A 21,277-nucleotide genomic window follows, 5' to 3' on the forward strand; every position below is an offset into this window, starting at 1 on the left:
CTCTATACTCCACTATTATCTCTGTAAGGTCCCTCAGTGGAGCAGTGCATTTTAAACACAATCTCAACCACTAAGACCAGGAGTGTTTTCCAATTCCTCGTAAAGAAGGGCACCTATTGGTTGATGGGTAACAACAACAACAAGGAATGGATATAAGCACAGGTTAAACCTGGTTCAGTCTGTTTTCCACCAGACACTGGGAGACAAATCCACCTTTCAGCAGGACAACGACCTGGTTCAGTCTGCTTTCCACCAGACACTGGGAGACAAATCCACCTTTCAGCAGGACAACGACCTGGTTCAGTCTGCTGTCCACCAGACACTGGGAGACAAATCCACCTTTCAGCAGGACAACGACCTGGTTCAGTCTGCTTTCCACCAGACACTGGGAGACAAATCCACCTTTCAGCAGGACAACGACCTGGTTCAGTCTGTTTCCACCAGACACTGGGAGACAAATCCACCTTTCAGCAGGACAACGACCTGGTTCAGTCTGCTTTCCACCAGACACTGGGAGACAAATCCACGTTTCAGCAGGACAACGACCTAAAACACTGGGAGACAAATCCACCTTTCAGCAGGACAACGACCTAAAACACTGGGTTTCAGTACAGCACTTTGTGACGGCAGCTGATGTAAGAAGGGCTTTATAAATACATTCCATTGAAATACACACTAGAGTTTCTCACCAAGACGACATTGAATGTTCCTGAGTGGCTTAGTTACAGTTTTGACTTAAATCGTCTTGAACATCTATGGCAAGACTTGAAAATGGCTGTCTAGCAATGATCAACAACCAACTTGACAGAGCTTGATGATTAAAAAAAAGAAAGAATAATTGTCATATATTGTACAATCTAGGTGTGTAAAGCTCTTAGAGACTTACACAGAAAGAGTCACAGCTCTTAGAGACTTACACAGAAAGAGTCACAGCTCTTAGAGACTCACACAGAAAGAGTCACAGCTGTAATCACTCTTAGAGACTTACCCAGAAAGACTCACAGCTGTAATCACTCTTAGAGACTTACCCAGAAAGACTCACAGCTGTAATCACTGCAAAAGGTGATTCTAACATGTATTGACTCAGGGGGTGTGAATACTTATGTAAATAACATGTATTGACTCGGGGGGTGTGAATACTTATGTAAATAACATGTATTGACTCAGGGGAGGGGGGAATACTTATGTAAATAACATGTATTGACTCAGGGGGAGGGGGGGTGAATACTTATGTAAATAACATGTATTGACTCAGGGGAGGGGGTGAATACTTATGTAAATAACATGTATTGACTCAGGGGGGGGGGGTGAATACTTATGTAAATAACATGTATTGACTCAGGGGGAGGGGGGGTGAATACTTATGTAAATAACATGTATTGACTCAGGGGGGGGGGGGTGAATACTTATGTAAATAACATGTATTGACTCAGGGGGAGGGGGTGAATACTTATGTAAATAACATGTATTGACTCAGGGGGCGGGGGGTGAATACTTATAACATGTAAATAACATGTATTGACTCAGGGGGGGGGGTGAATACTTATGTAAATAACATGTATTGACTCAGGGGGCGGGGGGTGAATACTTATGTAAATAACATGTATTGACTCAGGGGGAGGGGGGTGTGAATACTTATGTAAATAACATGTATTGACTCAGGGGGGGGGGTGAATACTTATGTAAATAACATGTATTGACTCAGGGGAGGGGGGTGAATACTTATGTAAATAACATGTATTGACTCAGGGGAGGGGGGGGTGAATACTTATGTAAATAACATGTATTGACTCAGGGGAGGGGGGTGAATACTTATGTAAATAACATGTATTGACTCAGGGGGGCGGGGGGTGAATACTTATGTAAATAACATGTATTGACTCAGGGGAGGGGGGTGAATACTTATGTAAATTATTTTCTGTATTTCATTTTATAATAAATGTGAAATTACAATTATGTAAAAACATTTTTATTGACTCATTGGATGTATTATGAATATTATGTATGTATTATATATTGTGTATGTATCATGATCAGGGTGTATTGTGTGTTATGTGTTATATTGTGTATTATGTGTTATATATTGTGTATTGTGTATTGTTATGTGTTATGTGAATATTATTGTGTGTTATGTATTGTGTATTGTGTTATGTGTTATATATTGTGTGTTATGTATTGTGTGTTATTATGTATTGTGTGTTATGTGATATTGTGTATTGTGTGTTATGTGTTATATATTGTGTATTGTGTGTTATGTATTGTGTATTGTTATTGTTATTGTATTGTGTTATATTATGTATATGTATTGTGTTGACTCAGTGTATATATTGTGTATTGTGTGTACTTATGTATAATATTGTGTATTGACTGTATTAGTGTTATGTATTGTGTGTTATGTATATTGTGTATTGTGTGTTTATGTGTTATATATTATATATGTGTGTTATGTATTGATTCAGTATTGTGTGTTATGTACTTATAAATTGTGTATTGACTCATTGTGTTATGTATTGTGATATACTGTTGTGTGTTATATATTGTGTATTGTGTATTATGTATGTGTTGATATATTATGTATTGTGTTATGTGTTATACTGTTATGTATTGTGTGTTGTATTGTTATTGTGTATTGTGTGTTATGTATTATGTATTAACATGTATTGTGTATTGTGTGTTAATATTGTGTATTGTGTGTTTATTGTTATATCAGTGTATTGTGTGTTATGTATTGTGTATATATTGTGTATTGACTGTTATGTATTGTGTGTTATGTGTGTATATATTGTGTATTATATATGTATTGTGTATTGTGTGTTATGGGGTGTATTATGTATTATGTGTATTGTCAGTGTTATATTGTGTATTGTGTATACTTATATATATTGTGTATTGTGTATTGTGTGTTATCAGTATTGTGTGTTATATATTGTGTATAACATGTTGTGTGTTATATATTGTGTATTGTTATGTAAATATTGTGTATGTATTGTGTGTTATGTGTTATATATTGTGTATTGTGTATATTGTGTATGTGTTATGTATTGACTCAGTATTATATTGTGTGTGTTATATATTGTGTATTGTGTATTGACTCAGTGTTATGTGTTATATATTATGTATTGTAATTTATATGTGTATTGTGTGTTATGTATTGTGTATTGGTATTATGTGTATTATGTAAATAATTGTGTATTGACTGTTAGGTGTTATATATTGTGTGTTGTGTATATATGTGTGTATATATTGTGTGTTGATATATTGTGTAGTGTTATGAATACTTATATATTGTGTATTGTTGTTTATATATTGTGTGTTATGTGTTATGAATATTATGTAAATATGTATTGATGTATTGGGGGTGTGTTATGTAAATATGTGTATTGTCATTGTATTATGTGTTGTGTGTGTATTATATTTGTGTATTGTGTGTTATGTATTGTTGTTATATATTGTGTATTGTGTGTTATTATTTTCTGTATTTCATTTTATAAATTGTGTGTTATGTATTGTGTGTTATTTTTGTGTATTGTGTGTTATGTATTGTGTGTATGTATTGTGTTATATATGTGTATTGTGTGTTATATATTGTGTATTATGTATTGTGTGTTATATGTTATATATTGTGTGTTATGTGTTATATATTGTGTGTTATGTGTTATGTATTGTGTATTGTGTGTTATGTATTGTGTTTATGTATTATATATTGTGTGTTATGTGTTATTGTGTATTGTGTATTGTGTGTTATATATTGTGTATTGTGTGTTATATATATTGTGTATTGTGTGTTATATATTGTGTATTGTGTGTTGTGTGTTATGTGTTATATATTATGTATTGTGTATTGTGTGTTATGTGTTATATATTGTGTATTGTGTATTGTATATTGTGTATTGTGTGTTATATATTGTGTATTATGTATTGTGTGTTATATATTGTGTGTTATGTATTGTGTGTTATATATTGTGTATTGTGTGTTGTGTATTGTGTATTGTGTGTTATATATTGTGTGTGTGTATTGTGTGTTATGTGTTATTGTGTATTGTGTGTTATGTATTGTGTATTGTGTGTTATGTGTTATGTATTGTGTATTGTGTATTGTTATGTGTTATGTGTTATGTGTGTTATTGTGTGTTATATTATATTGTGTATTGTGTGTTATGTGTTATATATTGTGTATTGTGTATTGTGTATTATGTATTGTGTGTTATGTATTGTGTATTGTGTGTTATATATGTATTGTGTATTATATATTGTGTATTATGTGTTATGTGTTATGTGTTATTGTGTGTTGTGTATTGTGTGTTATATATTGTGTGTTATGTGTTATGTGTTATATATTGTGTGTTATGTATTGTGTGTTATATATTGTGTATTGTGTGTTATTATGTGTTATATATTGTGTATTGTGTGTTGTGTTATATATAATGTATTGTGTGTTATGTGTTATATATTGTTTGTGTGTTATTATGTATTGTGTATTGTGTGTTATATATTGTGTGTTGTGTGTTATGTATTGTGTGTTATATATGTATTGTGTGTTATATATTGTGTATTGTGTATTGTGTATTATGTATTATGTATTATGTATTGTGTGTTATATATTGTGTGTTATGTATTGTGTATTATGTATTGTGTGTTATATATTGTGTATTGTGTGTTGTGTGTTATATATTGTGTATTGTGTTATGTATTGTGTATTGTTATATATTGTGTGTTATATATTGTGTGTTGTGTGTTATTATATGTATTGTGTATTATGTGTATTGTGTATTGTGTATTATATATTGTGTATTATGTATTATATATTGTGTATTATGTATTGTGTATTGTGTATTATGTATTATGTATTGTGTATTATGTATTATATATTGTGTATTATGTATTGTGTATTATGTATTGTGTATTGTGTATTATGTGTTATGTATTGTGTATTGTGTATTGTGTTATATATTGTGTATTGTGTGTTATATATTGTGTGTTGTGTGTTATGTATTATGTATTATGTGTTATGTATTGTGTGTTATATATTGTGTGTGTTATGTATTGTGTATTGTGTATTGTGTGTTATATATGTATTGTGTATTATGTGTTATATATTGTGTATTGTGTGTTATATATTGTGTATTGTGTATTGTGTATTGTGTATTATGTGTGTTGTGTGTTATATATTGTGTGTTATGTATTGTGTGTTATATATTGTGTATTGTGTGTTATGTATTGTGTGTTATGTGTGTGTTATGTATTATTGTGTGTTATGTATTGTGTATTGTGTGTTATGTATTGTGTGTTATATATATTGTGTGTTATGTGTTATATATTGTGTATTATGTATTATATATTATATATTGTGTATTGTGTGTTATATATTGTGTGTATTGTGTGTTATGTATTATGTATTGTGTATTGTGTGTTATGTGTTATATATTGTGTGTTATGTGTGATGTGTTATGTATTGTGTATTGTGTATTGTTATTGTGTGTTATATATTGTGTTTATATATTGTGTATTGTGTGTTATGTATTGTGTGTATATATTGTGTTATATGTATTATTGTGTGTTTATATATTGTGTATTGTGTGTGTATTGTGTGTTATGTGTTATATATTGTGTATTGTGTGTTATGTATTGTGTGTTATATATTGTGTATTGTGTGTTATGTATTGTGTATTGTGTATTGTGTATTGTGTGTTATATATTGTTATATATTGTGTATTGTGTGTTATGTATTGTGTATTGTGTGTTATGTATTGTGTATTGTGTGTTATGTGTTATATATTGTGTATTGTGTATTATGTATTGTGTATTGTGTTTATATATTGTGTATTGTGTTATATATTGTGTGTATATGTATTGTGTGTTATGTATTGTGTGTATATATTGTGTATTGTGTGTATTATGTATTGTTATATATTGTGTATTGTGTATTGTATTGTGTATTATGTATATATTGTGTGTGTTGTGTATTATGTATTGTGTATATGTATTGTGTATATATTGTGTATTGTGTGTTATGTGTTATATATTGTGTATTATATATTGTGTATTGTGTATTGTGTGTTATGTATTGTGTGTGTATATATGTGTGTATTATATTGTGTATTGTGTATTATGTGTTATATATTGTGTGTTGTGTATTGTATGTGTTATATATTGTGTATTGTGTATTGTGTGTTGTGTGTTGTATATATTGTGTATTGTGTATTGTGTGTTATATATTGTGTATTGTGTATTGTGTGTTATATATTGTGTATTGTGTATTGTGTATTGTGTATTGTGTATTGTGTATTGTGTATTATTGTGTGTGTATTGTGTATTGTGTGTTATGTGTTATGTATTATGTGTTATATATTGTGTATTGTGTATTGTGTATTATGTATTGTGTATTGTGTGTTATGTGTTATATATTGTGTATTGTGTATTGTGTGTTATGTGTGTGTATTGTGTATTGTATTATGTATTATATATTGTGTGTTATGTGTTATTATGTGTATATGTGTGTGTTATATATTGTGTATTGTGTATTGTGTGTATTGTGTGTTATATATTGTGTATTGTGTATTGTTATTATATATTGTGTTATATATTGTGTGTTGTGTATTGTGTGTTATGTATATATGTATTGTGTATTGTGTGTTATGTGTTATATATTGTTATATATTGTATTATTGTGTATGTGTATGTATTGTGTATTGTGTGTTATGTATTATTGTGTGTTATGTATTATATATTGTGTTTATTTTGTGTATGTGTTATTGTGTATTGTGTATTGTGTATTGTATTGTGTTATTATTGTGTATTGTGTGTTATATATTGTGTATTGTTATTATATATTGTGTGTTGTGTGTATGTATTGTGTGTTATATTATATATTGTGTATTGTGTATTATATATTGTGTATTGTTATATTTATTGTGTATTGTGTGTTATATATGTGTATTGTGTATTGTGTGTTATATATTGTGTATTGTGTATATGTATTGTGTATTTGTGTTATTGTATTATGTGTGTATTATGTTTATATATTGTGTGTTGTGTATTGTGTATTGTGTGTTATATATTATGTATTATATATTGTGTGTTATGATATTATTATGTATTATGTGTTATATATTGTGTGTTATGTATTGTGTGTGTATTATGTATTATGTATTATATATTGTGTATTGTGTATTGTGTATTGTGTGTGTTATGTGTTTGTGTATATATGTGTATTAATGTATTGTGTATTGTGTATTATATATTGTGTATTGTATTGTGTTATGTGTTATATACATTGTGTATTGTGTGTGTTAGATGGGTGAGAAAAAACAAATTTTAATTCAATAACACAACAAAACTATTGAATACCATTTAATGAATTGTACATTGTGTATTTACAATGAACACACAGCTTGTACATTGTATTGTATTTACTAATGTCAACAGGTCTGTACATTGTGAAGTATTTACTTAATGAACACACAGCTTGTACATTGTGAAGTATTTACTTAATGAACACACAGCTTGTACATGGTAAAGTATTTACTTAATGAACACACAGCTTGTACATTGTAAAGTATTTACTTAATGAACACACAGCTTGTACATTGTAAAGTATTTACTTAATGAACACACAGCTTGTACATTAAAGTATTTACTTAATGAACACACAGCTTGTACATGGTAAAGTATTTACTTAATGAACACACAGCTTGTACATTGTAAAGTATTTACTTAATGAGCACACAGCTTGTACATGGTAAAGTATTTACTTAATGAGCACACAGCTTGTACATGGTAAAGTATTTCCTCATACTGTGACTATAACAGAGCCTGTGATTTAGTCATTCTTGTCTCTTACCAGATCGTCTCTATGAGACTCAGAGGCTTAGTGGTCTGAACAGCACAGTGACAAGCTATAATGTGTTCAATGGTTGTGAGGCTGGTGAATGTGTCCCATTGTTCTGTCTCTCTGTACAACGCACACACACACACACGCACGCACACACACACACACGCACGCACGCACGCACGCACACACACACACACACACACACACACACACACACACACACACACACACACACACACACACACACACACACACACACACACACACACACACACACACACACACAACACACACACACACACACACACACACAGCAGGTATACTCCAATACACGTACACATGCACACAATGCTATTTCAGGTTCAATGCCAAACAAACACATGGTTTCAGTCTAATGGCACAGGCACGTCTCATAGAGTACAGTAAGATACTAGGAGAGAGAGAGAGAGAGAGACCATACTGTATTCTGAATGTTACAGACACGTCTCATAGAGTACAGTAAGATACTAGGAGAGAGAGAGAGAGAGAGAGACCATACTGTATTCTGAATGTTACAGACACGTCTCATAGAGTACAGTAAGATACTAGGAGAGAGAGAGAGAGAGAGAGAGAGAGAGACCATACTGTATTCTGAATGTTACAGACACGTCTCATAGAGTACAGTAAGATACTAGGAGAGAGAGAGGGAGAGAGAGAGAGAGGAGACCATACTGTATTCTGAATGTTACAGACACGTCTCATAGAGTACAGTAAGATACTAGGAGAGAGAGAGAGAGGAGACCATACTGTATTCTGAATGTTACAGTCTCATAGAGTACACGTCTCCATACTGAGTTACAGTAAGATACTAGGAGAGAGAGAGAGAGAGAGAGAGAGAGAGACCATACTGTATTCTGAATGTTACAGACACGTCTCATAGAGTACAGTAAGATACTAGGAGAGAGAGAGAGAGAGAGACCATACTGTATTCTGAATGTTACAGACACGTCTCATAGAGTACAGTAAGATACTAATGTTACAGAGAGAGAGAGATACTAGGAGAGAGAGAGAGAGAGAGACCATACTGTATTCTGAATGTTACAGACACGTCTCATAGAGTACAGTAAGATACTAGGAGAGAGAGAGAGAGAGAGGAGACCATACTGTATTCTGAATGTTACAGACACGTCTCATAGAGTACAGTAGAGAGAGAGAGACCATACTAGGAGAGATAGAGAGACTAGAGAGAGAGAGAGAGAGAGAGACCATACTGTATTCTGAATGTTACAGACACGTCTCATAGAGTACAGTAAGATACTAGGAGAGAGAGAGAGAGAGAGGAGACCATACTGTACTCTGAATGTTACAGACACGTCTCATAGAGTACAGTAAGATACTAGGAGAGAGAGAGAGAGAGAGAGAGAGGAGACCATACTGTACTCTGAATGTTACAGGCACGTCTCATAGAGTACAGTAAGATACTAGGAGAGAGAGAGAGGAGACCATACTGTACTCTGAATGTTACAGGCACGTACAGTAAGATACTAGGAGAGAGAGAGAGAGAGAGAGAGACCATACTGTATTCTGAATGTTACAGGCACGTCTCATAGAGTACAGTAAGATACTAGGAGAGAGAGAGAGAGAGAGAGAGGAGACCATACTGTATTCTGAATGTTACAGGCACGTCTCATAGAGTACAGTACGCTACTAGGACAGAGAAAGAGAGAGAGAGAGAGAGAGAGAGAGAGAGAGAGAGAGAGAGAGAGAGAGGAGACCATACTGTACTCTGAATGTTACAGGCACGTCTCATAGAGTACAGTACGCTACTAGGACAGAGAAAGAGAGAGAGAGAGATCTGTGTACCCTCAGATTACACAGATCCACAAAGAATTCGAAAACAAACCCAATGTTGATAAATTCCCATATCTACTGGGTGAAATACCACAGTGTGACATCAGAGCAGCAAGATTTGTGACCTGTTGCCACAAGAAAAGGTCAACCAGTGAAGAACAAACACCATTGTAAATACAACCCATATTTATGTTTATTTATTTTCCCTTTTGTACTTTAACCATTTGCACATTGTTACAACACTGTATATATATATAATATGACATTTGTAATGTCTTTATTCTTTTGGAACTTCTGTGAGTGTAATGTTTACTGTTCATATTTATTGTTTATTTCACTTTTGAATATTATCTACTTTACTTAACACATGTTTCCCATGCCAATAAAGACCTTAAATTGAAATAGAATTGACAGAGAGAGAGAGAGAGAGAGAGAGAGAGAGAGAGAGAGAGGGGTCCATACCGTACTCTGAATGTTACAGGCACGTCTCATAGAGTACAGTAAGATACTAGGACCGAGAGAGAGAGAGAGAGAGAGAGAGACCATACTGTATTCTGAATGTTACAGACACGTCTCATAGAGTACAGTAAGATACTAGGAGAGAGAGAGAGAGAGAGGAGACCATACTGTATTCTGAATGTTACAGACACGTCTCATAGAGTACAGTAAGATACTAGGAGAGAGAGAGAGAGAGAGAGAGAGAGAGAGAGAGGGACCATACCGTACTCTGAATGTTACAGGCACGTCTCATAGAGTACAGTACGCTACTAGGACAGAGAAAGAAAGAGAGAGAGAGAGAGAGGAGACCATACTGTATTCTGAATGTTACAGGCACGTCTCATAGAGTACAGTACGCTACTAGGACAGAGAAAGAAAGAGAGAGAGAGAGAGAGAGAGGGACCATACTGTACTCTGAATGTTACAGGGACGTCTCATAGAGTACAGTAAGATACTAGGACCGAGAGAGAGAGAGAGGAGACCATACTGTACTCTGAATGTTACAGGGACGTCTCATAGAGTACAGTAAGATACTAGGACCGAGAGAGAGAGGGGACCATACTGTACTCTGAATGTTACAGGCACGTCTCATAGAGTACAGTGAGATACTAGGACCGAGAGAGAGAGAGAGAGAGAGGGACCATACCGTACTCTGAATGTTACAGGCACGTCTCATAGAGTACAGTAAGATACTAGGACCGAGAGAGAGAGGGGACCATACTGTACTCTGAATGTTACAGGCACGTCTCATAGAGTACAGTAAGATACTAGGACCGAGAGAGAGAGAGAGAGAGAGAGAGAGGGACCATACTGTACTCTGAATGTTACAGGCACGTCTCATAGAGTACAGTAAGATACTAGGACCGAGAGAGAGAGAGAGGAGACCATACTGTATTCTGAATGTTACAGGCACGTCTCATAGAGTACAGTACGCTACTAGGACAGAGAAAGAGAGAGAGAGAGAGAGAGAGGGGACCATACCGTACTCTGAATGTTACAGGCACGTCTCATAGAGTACAGTAAGATACTAGGACCGAGATAGAGAGAGAGGAGACCATACTGTACTCTGAATGTTACAGGGACGTCTCATAGAGTACAGTAAGATACTAGGACCGAGAGAGAGAGAGAGAGAGGGGGGACCATACCGTACTCTGAATGTTACAGGGACGTCTCATAGAGTACAGTAAGATACTAGGACCGAGAGAGAGAGAGAGGAGACCATACCGTACTCTGAATGTTACAGGGACGTCTCATAGAGTACAGTAAGATACTAGGACCGAGAGAGAGAGAGAGAGAGGGGGGACCATACCGTACTCTGAATGTTACAGGGACGTCTCATAGAGTACAGTAAGATACTAGGACCGAGAGAGAGAGAGAGGAGACCATACTGTACTCTGAATGTTACAGGGACGTCTCATAGAGTACAGTAAGATACTAGGACCGAGAGAGAGAGGGGACCATACTGTACTCTGAATGTTACAGGCACGTCTCATAGAGTACAGTGAGATACTATGACCGAGAGAGAGGGGACCATACTGTACTCTGAAGCCTGTCTTTGTTCTGTATATTAGAACCAGCTACAACAGAATATACAGGCATGTTCGCCTGTGAGAACAGCCCTTTACACCAACACAGACACATAGTCACAGTGAGTCAGGTGAGAGGCCCGTCTGACGCCTGTCCAGTCTTTCCTTTATTAATGAAATACACTAAAACGACCGCTCCCTTCCTGAGGCTGAACAGACATGACCCTGAGGATCATGACATCATCCTCACCCTGTACCTCATCCCTCCATCCCTCTACCTCATCCCACCATCCCTCTACCTCATCCCTCCATCCCTCTACCTCATCCCGCCATCCCTCTACCTCATCCCTCCATCCCTCTACCTCATCACTCCATCCCTCTACCTCATCCCTCCATCCCTCATCCTTGTCCCTCCATCCCTCTACCTCGTCCCTCTACCTCGTCCCTCCATCCCTCTACCTCGTCCCTCCATCTCTCTACCTCGTCCCTCCATCCCTCTACCTCGTCCCTCCATCCCTCTACCTCGTCCCTCCATCCCTCTACCTCGTCCCTCCATCCCTCTACCTCATCCCGCCATCCCTCTACCTCATCCCTCCATCCCTCTACCTCATCCCTCCATCCCTCATCCTTGTCCCTCCATCCCTCTACCTCATCCCTCCATCCCTCTACCTCATCCCTCCACCCCTCATCCTTGTCCCTCCATCCCTCTACCTCGTCCCTCTACCTCATCCCGCCATCCGTCTACCTCATCCCTCCATCCCTCTACCTCGTCCCTCCATCCCTCTACCTCGTCCCTCCATCCCTCTACCTCATCCCTCCATCCCTCTACCTCGTCCCTCCATCCCTCTACCTCATCCCTCCATCCCTCTACCTCATCCCGCCATCCCTCTACCTCATCCCTCCATCCCTCTACCTCATCCCTCCATCCCTCTACCTCATCCCTCCATCCCTCATCCTTGTCCCTCCATCCCTCTACCTCGTCCCTCTACCTCATCCCTCCATCCCTCTACCTCATCCCTCCATCCCTCATCCTTGTCCCTCCATCCCTCTACCTCATCCCTCTACCTCATCCCACCATCCCTCTACCTCATCCCTCCATCCCTCTACCTCATCCCTCCATCCCTCTACCTCATCCCTCCATTCCTCTACCTCGTCCCTCCATCCCTCTACCTCATCCCTCCATTCCTCTACCTCGTCCCTCCATCCCTCGACCTCGTCCCTCTACCTCATCCCTCCATCCCTCATCCTTGTCCCTCCATCCCTCTACCTCGTCCCTCTACCTCATCCCACCATCCCTCTACCTCATCCCTCCATCCCTCTACCTCATCCCTCCATCCCTCTACCTCATCCCTCCATTCCTCTACCTCGTCCCTCCATCCCTCTACCTCGTCCCTCCATCCCTCTACCTCATCCCTCCATTCCTCTACCTCGTCCCTCCATCCCTCGACCTCGTCCCTCTACCTCATCCCTCCATCCCTCTACCTCGTCCCTCCATCCCTCTACCTCGTCCCTCCATCCCTCTACCTCGTCCCTCCATTCCTCTACCTCGTCCCTCCATCCCTCGACCTCGTCCCTCGTCCCTCCATCCATCTACCTCGTCCCTCCATTCCTCTACCTCGTCCCTCCGTCCCTCGACCTCGTCCCTCTACCTCGTCCCTCCATCCCTCCATCGATCTACCTCGTCCCTCCATCCCTCTACCTCATCCCTCCATCCCTCTACCTCATCCCTCCATTCCTCTACCTCGTCCCTCCATCCCTCGACCTCGTCCCTCTACCTCGTCCCTCCATCCCTCTACCTCGTCCCTCCATCCCTCTACCTCATCCCTCCAACCCTCTACCTCATCCCTCCATCCCTCTACCTCGTCCCTCCAACCCTTGGCCCTCTCACTGTCGGTCTGTTTTTTAATGATCCCTACTCTAACCTCTAACCTCACCTCTCGTTCTTCCTTGTCCTCCTCCTAATAGAGAATGTTTCATTAGAATGTTTGTGTTGAGTTCCCGGTAAGCGGCTGCGTAGTGTCAGTGCTCTGTGTTTCCTGGCCTACAGTCTGGCGACCCTCATCTTTGATGAAGACAGACACTGATTCACCTCTCTCCCTCCATTTCTCTCTACTCTCCCTCTCTCTGTCACACACACACACACACACACACACACACACACACACACACACACACACACACACACACACACACACACACACACACACACACACACACACTGTTTAAAGCTGCAGCAGGTAGAAACCCTCTCCTCTCCTCCAGAATCCTGTCAGAACCTGTATTCATTTCTCCACCATTTTTTGTGACGCGGGGAGACTTTTCTTACGTCTGTCTGTGTGTGTGTGTGATGTGAGCGTGTAGTGTGTGTGTCTGTGTGTCTGTGTGTGTGTGTGTGACATGGAGCAGCCCTGTAATTACCTGTTGAAGTAACCACAGCCCCACACAGACAGATCCATGGTTCAGGACAGTGGTAATGTTGGCCATGCTAACATCAATTATACCTGCTGAGAGACAACAGTATGCAGGTTAACCTCTGTCTCTCTGATGTCTCTCTGCTCTGCCCAGCACCCCATACAGACACCTCCCATACAGACACCTCCCACACAGACACCTCTAACACAGACACCTCCAACACAGACACCTCCCACACAGACACCTCTAACACAGACACCTCCAACACAGACACCTCCAACACAGACACCTCCAACACAGACACCTCCAACACAGACACCTCCAACACAGACACCTCCAACACAGACACCTCCAACACAGACACCTCCAACACAGACACCTCCAACACAGACATCTCCAACACAGACACCTCCCACACAGACACCTCCAACACAGACATACACCACACAGACACCTCCAACACAGACACCTCCAACACAGACACCTCCAACACAGACACCTCCCACACAGACACCTCCCACACAGACACCTCCAACACAGACACCTCCCACACAGACACCTCCAACACAGACACCTCCAACACAGACATACACCACACAGACACCACCAACACAGACACCTCCAACACAGACACACACCACACAGACACCTCCAACACTGACACCTCCAACACTGACACCTCCAACACAGACATACACCACACAGACACCTCTAACACAGACACCTCCAACACAGACACCTCCAACACAGACACCTCCAACACAGACACCTCCCACACAGACACATCCAACACAGACACCTCCAACACAGACACCTCCAACACAGACACCTCCAACACAGACACCTCCAACACAGACACCTCCAACACAGACACCTCCAACACACAGACACCTCCAACACAGACACCTCCAACACAGACACCTCCAACACTGACACATCCAACACAGACACCTCCAACACAGACACCTCCAACACAGACACCTCCAACACAGACACCTCCAACACATACACCTCCCACACATACACCTCCCACACATAAACCTCCCACACAGACACCTCCAACACAGACACCTCCAACACAGACACCTCCAACACAGACACCTCCAACACAGACACCTCCAACACAGACACCTCCAACACAGACACACTCTACACACACAGACACCTCCAACACAGACACCTCCAACACAGACACCTCCAACACAGACACCTCTAACACAGACACCAACACAGACACCTCCAGACACCTCCAACACAGACACCTCCAACACAGACACCTCCAACACAGACACCTCCAACACAGACACCTCCAACACAGACACAGACACCTCAACACAGACACCTCCAACACAGACACCTCCCACACAGACACCTCCAACACAGACACCTCCAACACAGACACCTCCAACACAGACACCTCCAACACAGACACCTCCAACACAGACACCTCCAACACAGACACCTCCAACACAGACACCTCCAACACAGACACCTCCAACACAGACACCTCCAACACAGACACCTCCCACACAGACACCTCTAACACAGACACCTCCAACACAGACACCTCCAACACAGACACCTCCAACACAGACATCTCCAACACAGACACCTCCCACACAGACACCTCTAACACAGACACCTCCCACACAGACATACACACTATACATTCCCTCGTTATGACCTTGATCTTTTCATTGTATCTGTTTATTCTCCTCTCTTCCTCTTCAGATGTATATTTGGGGTCCTCATCTTCCTATCTGGCACAAGCCTGACCACAAGTCGTTCCTTCCCTTTTCCACATTGTGTCTTCCTATGGATGTGCTGTTATTTCAGGATCATTGCTTTTCTCTCTTTTTCTCTCTCTCAATCTCTCTTTCACATCCTCCTCCTTTTCTTCCAATCAGTGTGTTGTTGGCCTCCAGGCTGAAACCACATCGTTTCCACGCCCACACACGGCCCGCTTTATCCCTGCTGAAAAACACATGAATGGAGAGAGAGAAAGAGAGAGAGAGAGAGAGAGAGAGAGAGAGAGAGAGAGAGAGAGAGAGAGAGAGAGAGAGAGAGAGAGAGCTGTAATCGCAGCAAAAGGTGGCGCTACAAAGTATTAACTTAAGGGGGCTGAATAATTTTGCACGCCCAATTTTTCAGTTTTTGATTTGTTAAAAAAGTTTGAAATATCCAATAAATGTCGTTCCACTTCATTATTGTGTCCCACTTGTTGTTGATTCTTCACAAAAAATACAGTTTTATATCTTTATGTTTGAAGCCTGAAATGTGGTAAAAGGTCGCAAAAAAAAAGTAAAAGTTCAAAAAAGTTCAAGGGGGCCGAATACTTTCGCAAGGCACTGTAGGTGAGAGCATATAGGTGAGAGCATATAGGTGAGAGCATATAGGTGAGAGCATATAGCTGAGAGCATATAGCTGAGAGCATATAGGTGAGAGCATATAGGTGAGAGCATATAGCTGAGAGCATATAGGTGAGAGCATATAGGTGAGAGCATATAGGTGAGAGCATATAGGTGAGAGCATATAGGTGAGAGCATATAGGTGAGAGCATATAGGTGAGAGCATATAGCTGAGAGCATATAGGTGAGAGCATATAGCTGAGATAGGTGAGAGCATATAGGTGAGGTGAGAGCATATAAAGGTGAGATATAGCATATGAAGGTGAGAGCATATAGGTGAGAGCATATAGGTGAGAGCATATAGGTGAATATGGGTGAGAGCATATAGCTGAGAGCATATAGGTGAGAGCATATAGCTGAGAGCATATAGGTGAGAGCATATAGCTGAGAGCATGATGGTGAGAGCATATAGGTGAGAGCGTATAGGTGAGAGCATATAGCTGAGAGCATGAAGGTGAGAGCATATAGGTGAGAGCATGATGGTGAGAGCATATAGCTGAGAGCATATAGGTGAGAGCATGATGGTGAGAGCATATAGGTGAGAGCATATAGGTGAGAGCATGATGGTGAGAGCATATAGGTGAGAGCATGATGGTGAGAGCATATAGGTGAGAGCATATAGGTGAGAGCATATAGCTGAGAGCATATAGGTGAGAGCATATAGCTGAGAGCATATAGGTGAGAGCATATAGGTGAGAGCATATAGGTGAGAGCATATAGGTGAGAGCATATAGGTGAGAGCATATAGCTGAGAGCATATAGATGAGAGCATATAGGTGAGAGCATATAGGTGAATATAGGTGAGAGCATATAGCTGAGAGCATATAGGTGAGAGCATATAGCTGAGAGCATGATGGTGAGAGCATATAGGTGAGAGCATATAGCTAAGAGCATGATGGTGAGAGCATATAGCTGAGAGCATATAGGTGAGAGCATGATGGTGAGAGCATATAGGTGAGAGCATGATGGTGAGAGCATATAGGTGAGAGCATATAGGTGAGAGCATTTAGCTGAGAGCATATAGGTGAGAGCATGATGGTGAGAGCATATAGGTGAGAGCATATAGCTGAGAGCATATAGGTGAGAGCATATAGGTGAGAGCATGATGGTGAGAGCATATAGGTGAGAGCATATAGCTGAGAGCATTTAGGTGAGAGCATATAGGTGAGAGCATATAGGTGAGAGCATGATGGTGAGAGCATATAGGTGAGAGCATGATGGTGAGAGCATATAGGTGAGAGCATATAGGTGAGAGCATGATGGTGAGAGCATGATGGTGAGATCATATAGGTGAGAGCATATATAGGTGAGAGCATATAGGTGAGAGCATGATGGTGAATGTAGAAACTGTAGTAACACCTGTTATTTGATGTGTTTCCCCCAGTCCTCCTCTTTCACATCTATAACAGATGAAATGAGACCAGGAGACGTGAAGAGAGGAGGCCATCCTTATTAGACAATTGGGACCCTCCCCCCATGTCACCCAGGGCTGTCTGTCCAGAGCCTGGGCAACGGGTAGAAACACATCCCCAGTCTCCTGTCAGCGTGCTGGGCTGGGGCTGGCGGGCCGTGGTGGTGTGCAGAGCTTTCTGGATGGGAGCCCTCTTTGAGGCTAGGCCTCAACGGGGGGGAATGTTTGGAAATTTGCACATTTGCACGGTGGCTTTTCTTCTTCTTGTTCTTGTAGCTGGGCGGTGCCCGGGTGCTTGGCACGCTGGATGCTCTGGCACGAGAAGCCTCCGGATGGTTCTCTTTATGTGATCTGCTTTGTAACACGGTGGAATAACATGGCTAAACCCCTGTTCTGATTGAGATAGGCTGCCTTCTCCCTCTGTTCTGACTGAGATAGGCTGCCTTCTCCCTCTGTTCTGAATGAGATAGGCTGCCTTCTCCCTCTGTTCTGAATGAGATAGGCTGCCTTCTCCCTCTGTTCTGAATGAGATAGGCTGCCTTCTCCCTCTGTTCTGAATGAGATAGGCTGCCTTCTCCCCTGTTCTGATTGAGATAGGCTGCCTTCTCCCTCTGTTCTGAATGAGATAGGCTGCCTTCTCCCTCTGTTCTGATTGAGATAGGCTGCCTTCTCCCTCTGTTCTGATTGAGATAGGCTGCCTTCTCCCTCTGTTCTGATTGAGATAGGCTGCCTTCTCCCTCTGTTCTGAATGAGATAGGCTGCCTTCTCCCTCTGTTCTGAATGAGATAGGCTGCCTTCTCCCTCTGTTCTGATTGAGATAGGCTGCCTTCTCCCTCTGTTCTGAATGAGATAGGCTGCCTTCTCCCCCTGTTCTGAATGAGATAGGCTGCCTTCTCCCTCTGTTCTGACTGAGATAGGCTGCCTATGCAGGAGGAGGGCAGGGGGGGGCAGGGCAGGAGGGGGGGCAGGAGGGGGGCATGACCCTCTCCGAAAGCTGTAGAATTTATAATTTTACTAACAACTGAAACAACTTTTTCCTGCAGATCCATAGTCTTTATGTCTAATTCTATGTATAAAATATATTTATATTTCTCTGCATGTGGGTTATCTAAGCACACCTCTTTAATTGTCATTTTAATGAATGATGCACATTGATTCTTGAAGAATGTTTATGCCTGAGAAGTTTGGTACAACCGTCTCACTGGTATATAATATCATGACCTAATAATTAAATACATGTTTGTATTTTCTAAAGTTCAGCCACCTTGCCGAGCAGACGGTCCGATAAGCTACTCATAACTTCATTCATAGAAATGTCTCGGTAGCGAGTGATGAGGTTGGGACATTGGGAACATACCCAGCTGGTTAACTAAAGGCAAACTTCATCCAATTGCTAAGGTGGTCAGTAATACAGAGAAACAAACAAACGTGTTTTATTTATTCATCAAGTAGGAATCCACTGTCCTCATCCTCCTGCGCGTCCTGCCTTTTACCGCGAGTTAAAACAACTCTCTCTCTTCCTCCACTGACGATACTGTCTACACCCACTACAGTATCTAGCCTCCTGCCGAGGATATCATCGATCGGTGGTGTATCTTGGAAGAAACCACTTAATAAGGAGAATAGGGGGGTGGTGGTGGTGGGGGTGGGTACTCTTAGCCTGGTCCAGTCAGTGTGCCCCCCTCCACAGAGTACCACTGACAGATCATTTTATGAATAATTATGATAAAACTTGGGCTTAAATTTTTTTTTTTTTTTTAAGTATACAAAAAAAAAACAGGACAAATCTGAGGGGGCAGATGCCCCCTATGGGCAGGACACCTCTGAGCCACATATCACAGTCATTACTAGTAAACCACTGGTGTAACGAAGCCACTGGCTGCTACAGACAAGAAGACACCACACTGCTGGAGGACTGTGACTGCACGATATGGAGCTGTCTTTTCTAAACAGCAATGGACCTTTGCACTGGATATGACAACACACACAAGACGATCGCTATCTCTCTGTCTATGCGTGTGTGTGTGAGTTCATGTGTGTGTGTATGTGTGTGAGTTCATGTGTGTGTGTGTGTGCGTTCATGTGTGTGTGTGTGTGTGTGTGTGTGTGTGTGAGTTTATGTGTGTGTGTGTGTGTGTGTGTGTTCATGTGTGTGTGTGTGTGTGTGTGTGTGTGAGTTCATGTGTGTGAGTTTATGTGTGTGTGTGTGTGTGTGTGTGAGTTCATGTGTGTGTGTGTGTGTGTGTGTGTGTGTGTGTGTGTGTGTGTGTGTGTGTGTGTGTGTGTGTGTGTTACACCCTTTACAAAGTAAAATGAACAGATAACACAGATAACAGACAGTTAAAAGAAGAAGAGTCCTGTATGGGAGAGACTGGAGAGGATCTGACTCCTAGAGGAGGAGTCTGAGAGACTGGAGAGGATCTGAGAGGAGGAGTCCTGTATGGGAGAGACTGGAGAGGATCTGACTCCTAGAGGAGGAGTCCTGTATGGGAGAGACTGGAGAGGATCTGACTCCTAGAGGAGGAGTCCTGTATGGGAGAGACTGGAGAGGATCTGACTCCTAGAGGAGGAGTCCTGTATGGGAGAGACTGGAGAGGATCTGACTCCTAGAGGAGGAGTCCTGTATGGGAGAGACTGGAGAGGATCTGACTCCTAGAGGAGGAGTCCTGTATGGGAGAGACTGGAGAGGATCTGACTCCTAGAGGAGGAGTCCTGTATGGGAGAGACTGGAGAGGATCTGACTCCTAGAGGAGGAGTCCTGTATGGGAGAGACTGGAGAGGATCTGACTCCTAGAGGAGGAGTCCTGTATGGGAGAGACTGGAGAGGGTCTGACTCCTAGAGGAGGAGTCCTGTATGGGAGAGACTGGAGAGGATCTGACTCCTAGAGGAGGAGTCCTGTATGGGAGAGACTGGAGAGGATCTGACTCCTGTAGAGGAGGAGTCCTGTATGGGAGAGACTGGAGAGGATCTGACTCCTAGACTCCTGTATGGGAGAGACTGGAGAGGATCTGACTCCTGAGGAGTCCTGTATGGGAGAGACTGGAGAGGATCTGACTCCTAGAGGAGTCCTGTATGGGAGAGACTGGAGAGGATCTGACTCCTAGAGGAGTCCTGTATGGGAGAGACTGGAGAGGATCTGACTCCTAGAGGAGTCCTGTATGGGAGAGACTGGAGAGGATCTGACTCCTAGAGGAGTCCTGTATGGGAGAGACTGGAGAGGATCTGACTCCTAGAGGAGTCCTGTATGGGAGAGACTGGAGAGGATCTGACTCCTAGAGGAGGAGTCCTGTATGGGAGAGACTGGAGAGGGTCTGACTCCTAGAGGAGTCCTGTATGGGAGAGACTGGAGAGGATCTGACT

Source organism: Oncorhynchus nerka, linkage group LG8, assembly GCF_034236695.1.
Source record: "Oncorhynchus nerka isolate Pitt River linkage group LG8, Oner_Uvic_2.0, whole genome shotgun sequence".
In the NCBI taxonomy this organism is placed as follows: Eukaryota; Metazoa; Chordata; class Actinopteri; order Salmoniformes; family Salmonidae; genus Oncorhynchus; species Oncorhynchus nerka.